Raw genomic sequence first — 5,918 nt, 5'->3', positions numbered from 1 at the left:
CTTGGGTGGCGCCCAGGCCCCAGCATCACAGCGCATCTTCAAGCAGTTTGCTCGCGAGGTGAATGCAGTCCTCCCCAAGCAGGAGGCCACGTGCCCTCTCAGGTGGTCTGCGTGCGCCATCACGTTCGGCTCAGCGGATCAGCTCAAGTGCGCGGCGACGGCTAGAGTCCTCCCGATGCTTTGCCCCCTAGTCATGAGCAATGTGCAAGTCACCAGGACCCTTGTTGATGGCGGAGCAGGACTCAACGTCCTGTCTGTCGAGACGTTCGACAATCTCCAAGTGCCGTATGATCAGCTCCAGCCGACCAAGCCTTTCTCAGGAGTCACTGATGGTTCCACTGCTCCGATAGGGCAAGTTCGCCTGCCAGTCACCTTCGGGCAGTGCAACAACTACCGCACCGAGCTCATCGACTTCGACGTCACCCACATTCGCCTGCCATACAACGCCATCCTCGGGTACCCAGCCCTAGCCAAGTTCATGGCAGTGACTCACCATGACTCAAGATGCTAGGAAGCGGTGGAGTCATCACCGTACCCTGTGAGGAAAGGGACGCAGTGTGTTCACTTGAGCGTGCGTTCCAAGCCGCGGCAATCGAAGACCTAGATCACAGGAGCGGAAGACTTCCCGAGGCGACCCATAAGAAGAAGAAGGCTTCGCCTGGCCCAAGCCATAAGGAGGCAGGCGCCTCCGGAGGCGTTGCGTCAGGATTTGCGCCCGTTCAGGGAGCGCCACCCTCTATCGCATAGTAAAGCGTGCCCAGCGCCCTCCTCGGGCAGGGCTCGGGGGCTCTTTCTTGGAGAGCCACCGACTTTGCCAAGGTCACGAGGGAGGCACTCGGGCACCACTTGGAGGGGTGCTTCCAGGCACGTTTCCCTTAGGGAGGTACGAGGAAAGGAAGACCAAGCCGTCAGGAGTTCATCGCAAGAAACACCCAGGAGCTACAGGAGTCGAGAGTCATGCGCGGCAGCCGCCGCTTGCCCTCCGTGGCCCCACATCCAGGTGAGGATGGTGGGCTGCGTGTCTGCATCGACGTGCCAGGGCTCAACCGAGCCGCGTCTCAGGAGCACCTCTGGCCTTCACGCATGGGGCGTTGCGAGGGTTCACCTCACAGCTACATTCGCATGCCTTTCGGCCTGCCGAATGCGGTCGCCGCTCATCAGTGCCTGCTGAGGAGCATTCTGGAGGCTCAGGAGGTCAGGCATTGTGTGGTCCTGGCGGAGGTGGAGATGGCCCTCCAAGACCTACCCGTGCCCCCGGAGCCTCCCGAGGCTCCTGGGCCTGGGGGCTCGTGAGGGTCGACGTCTTCACCGCACGTCGCCCACTTCTTCAGCATCACTTCATCTTCAACGGCATCAGGTGACATCTTTCAAGTTCCATTTTTAGCTGGGAGAGCCCACAGGGCCGCATCGTTCCCAGGTCGCGTGGGTCTGTCCCTGCGGCATGTATCCGTTTTGCTTACGCTCTTTACCTACCTTGTTGGGGGCGCCCCTCGGGCTGCATCATCCCCAAGCTGCTCGGACCTGGCCCAGCGGCGTCTGCTTTTCCCGCATCTACCTGCCACGGATTTGCTCCTTCGTACTTAACATACCTGACCTAATTGCCTGCTCGATTGACACCTACCCATGGAGCCGCTCGCTCTGGCACGACGTCTGTGCACGGGTCCGTCCCTGCAACGCCGATAAATCTGAGTGGTCGAGCTCTGGCCATGGTAGCCCCGCAAGGCGCCACCTCACCAGGCCCTTAGTGCCCCAATAACTCCCTCGGAGCGACCAATGGTTGGCTGGCAATCATAGCGACAGATCTTGTCTCTCCTTATGATTGGTATGCAGGACCTACTCCAGGAGCAACGTTGGGGACACCGCGAGCTATCTCTCCCTCTCTCCGGCATGGACCGCTTGCACGTTAAAAGGGGGCGCCTGAGCATCGCGACTCATGGGCTCTTACTGGCTCTCCAGCCCTCACCCCCTGGCCTTGACCCATGGCATCGCGACCTGTCATACTAGCGGCGGCTGAGCTCGCTCGAGGGCCGGGACCTGAGGATGTAGAGCATTAAGGAAAGTGTGGGGAAGTGGGAAGAAGCTCGCGAGGACCTAACCCAGCAGCACCTCAGCTACCGCCACTCGGGCTGGGTGCCCCGTCGAAGAACTACTCCAAACTCAAAAGATAATTCACGCCCTTATAGGAGCTGGACCAACGCAGCACCAAACCCTCGCCTATTGCAGCTCTGTCACGACGACGTTGCCTTCCTTTCTCGCCCAGCGAGGGCTGCTCGAGCGCTAAAGGGGACCTCCCGAGCATCGCGACTCGGGGGCTCTTACCGGACCTCGGGCCGCTCACCTCCTGGCCTTGACCACGGCATCGCGACCTGGCATAACAGCGACGGCTGAAGCCTGCCTGGGGACTGGGACCTGTCAGCGTAGAGCGCTAAGTCCTCGTGAGGATAGAAAGGGGGGGCGAGCCAGGACAGGACAAGCATCTCGCATCGATTCATATTAGGAATATACTACTAGAAAAAGAATTCTTAGCAGTTGTATTTGCTTGTGATAAGTTCAGACCTTAATGTTCGCAAAAGACATGGCAGGTGCCTTACATACCCCCGCGGGGTGTTGCTTCGATTCCTCACAGGGAACAAAAGGTGCTAATCCTAAGGAATGCTAATTGCCCACACCTTCGCAAGGGACGCCATCATCAACAGTGGACTGCCCGGCGCTGGTACAAACCCCACCCAGATCAGTGGCGTCGGCGGCCTGATGCAGTTGCCCTACTCCGAGCAACGCGCGAGCTCGGAGGCTCGTAGCTGTCGTCGCTCATCTCCGGAGTCACGAGAAGCTCGGGGGAGCCGCTAGATTCCCCAGATCCTCCGCTGCCGCCTGAAGAGCTGCTGGAGGGCCGATGGGCAGGCCAGGTCCTCGCCAGTCTAATGCCCCTACCGCTTTCCTTGGGGCAGCACTCCAACCGGCGTCCTTCAGCATCGAAGACCTTGAAGAACATCAGTGAGGCGCCGTCGTATTCAAGATGAATTACGAGGGCACCCTCCGTCCGACAGACCCGGGCGATCTAACCCCAGCCCCGGGTCATGTAGACCTTGCCCGGAGCGACGACCGCGACCTCCGCTCCGGTCGCAAGGGTGCTGCAGTCGGCGTGATGCAGCCAGAGCTCCAGAGACCCGCTCGACGGCATTTCGAAGGCGAAGGAGGGAGGAAGGCGTTTCCAAGAGCATGGGGGCATGGCGGCGTGAAGCACGAGCTCACAGGAGGAGCCTTCGGCGTGGACTCCAGGAGGAACGACGTGCACCACCGTGACTCGCTGGCGTCGGCGGCGGCACCGTCGGTGTTGCTCGACGCCCTCTTCCCCAGGGCCCTCGATTCGGGCGTGCAAGGGCAGTGGAAACCCAGGCGGCGGCCGCTCGTACCAGGGCCTCGATGCCTCCTTCCAAGCACCCTCATCTCGGCGGCATGGGACTAGCCGTTTCTTCGGCGGAAGAGGGTCAGGACCTTCTCGGGGAGCCTTTCCCTTCTCTTCTGCAGAAAATTGGCGGATTGGTTCCATTGGCGTAAGGAGAAGCAAGGACGAGGAAGAAGAAGGAAAGGAGTAGCAGGAAGGGATAAGCTAACGAGGCTCATGCGGCCCTGTACTTATAGCCGGAGAAGGCTAACCGCTGGCCACCACGATCGCAGGTAATCATGACCCATTTCTCTGCATGTAGGGACTTGTCAAGTCGAGCGGTTACCGAGGCGTTGTGGGGAAGCGCAGACGCCCACGTCCAATCAATCGCCACATGGCACCCAAGGCCGCAGGCTATTGGGGCCCGCGGCGCTTCGTGCTAGCCCCTTCGCTTCTCTACTAAGCCAAGCCCAGGCACGCCTTGGGCCCGGCGGCTACTGTCGGCGTTCTGGGAACGGGGGTCCCCAGACTTTCCTGCCTGCGGCTTGCGGCGTGGCTCGAGTGGGGGCCCAGTGCGGCCCAGCTTCATCAGCTCAAGCTCAAGACCCTCGCAAGGGGCCAAGCCTTGCGGGGCGGATGACAGGAGGCTTCCTCAGGAGCAACCTCAACATTTAGGCTCGCGAGGAGGCGAAGAGATCAAGGCAGGGGTGCCTCGCGAGGAGCCCGTGATGCAAGCCATGACAACCGAGATTAGGCGGGCGCCAGGCGGGCGCTGGCCTGCGCAGTGTCCATGTTTCCCCTTTGGTGCAAAGGGACCAAGCGCAGGCCAAGGCATCGGGCAAAGGTTACCATTCCGGTGCAACGAGACCAAGACCAGCAGAGCGGCAGGACGGAGGTCACCATGGAGCCCAAGATGGCGTCATCACCAGTGCTTTTGGCAGCCGAAGACCACCTTTGGTCAGGATAACTTGTACTAGATGTTCCCCTTCAGAATGGCCAATTGTTGGCGCCCTTCCCGCTCATTATTTGGGAAGAGGACCAGGGCCTCTATAAATAGGACTAACCACCATAAGGAGGAAAAAAAGAAGGAAAAGAGAGAGAGAAAAAGAGAGGGAAAAAGAGAGATAGAAGAGAAAGAGAGAGGGAGATCCAGACTGAGTAGAACACACCGCACAAGCTCAAGAACACCTCTCGTGAGGCCTTTCTTCCCCTGTATTGTTCATCATCAGCCCCTGAGGCAATCCACCACACCACACACTAGAGTAGGGTATTACACCACATCGGTGGCCCGAACCAGTATAAACCTCGTGTCCCTTGAGTGTTCTTCTTTCCAGCCTAGATTTCTTGTGAGCCATAGAAGCGCGAGACGGTAGGGGAAAGATCTCTATGAGCACCCCAGAGTTCGAACCTTAAGGGTCTGCCTGAAAAGGCCGCCCCGTACCTCTGCCGCTAAGGCAGTGGTGTGCTTCTTGGTACGGAGGGAGCGTTCCGTGTTTCCATTGACTGTTATGACGCCGCGTGGTCCGGGCATCTTGAGCTTAAGATAAGCGTAGTGTGGCACTGCATTGAATCGAGCAAATGCGGTTCGTCCGAGCAGTGCGTGGTAGCCGCTGTGAAAGTGAATGATATCGAAGATTAACTCCTCACTTCGGAAGTTGTCCGGAGATCCTAAGACAACCTCTAGTGTGATTGAGCCCGTGCAACGGGCCTCTATGCCCGGTATGACTCCTTTAAAGGTAGTCTTTGCGGGCTTGATCCATGATGGGTTAATGCCCATTTTGCGCATTGTATCCAGATAGAGCAAGTTGTGGCTACTGCCACTGTCCATCAGGACTCGCGTCAGGTGGAACCCCTCAATTATTGGTCCAGGACCAGTGCAGCTGAGCCGCCGTGATGGATACTGGTCGGATGATCCCGGCAGTCAAAAGTGATCGGGAATGAAGACCATGGATTAAATTTTAGGGCGACTGGCTCTATCCCGTAGACGTCCCTGAGCGCGTGCTTGCCCTCCCTCTTGGGGATGTGAGTGGTGTATATCATGTTCACCGTTTTGACCTGAGGGGACACTTCTTCTGTCCCCCTGTGTTCGTCGGCTGGGACTCCTCGTCGTCATCTTCGTTTTTCGATCCCTTATCCTTGTTTTTGGCATTCAACTTGTCGGCCTATTTAAAAACCCAAAAATTTCTATTGGTATGATTGGGGCCCTCCGGGATAGCTGGCCCCACCCGGTGGACCCCTCGGGACCCTTCCGGTGGTCCCTGTACAATACCTGTGACCCCCGAAACTTTCCCGATGGCCGAAACTGGACTTCCTATATATAATTCTTCACCTCCGGACCATTCTGGAACTCCTCGTGATGTCCGGGATCTCATCCGGGACTCTGAAAAACTTTCGGGTTACCACATACTAATATCTCTTCAACCCTAGCGTCACCGAACCTTAAGTGTATAGACCCTATGGGTTCGGGAGACACGTAGACATGACCGAGATGACTCTCCGGTCAATAACCAACAGCTTGATCTGGATACCCATG

Source organism: Triticum urartu, chromosome 3 (genome assembly GCF_003073215.2).
Source record: "Triticum urartu cultivar G1812 chromosome 3, Tu2.1, whole genome shotgun sequence".
Classification (NCBI taxonomy): Eukaryota; Viridiplantae; Streptophyta; class Magnoliopsida; order Poales; family Poaceae; genus Triticum; species Triticum urartu.
This window is presented reverse-complemented; position numbering follows the sequence as displayed.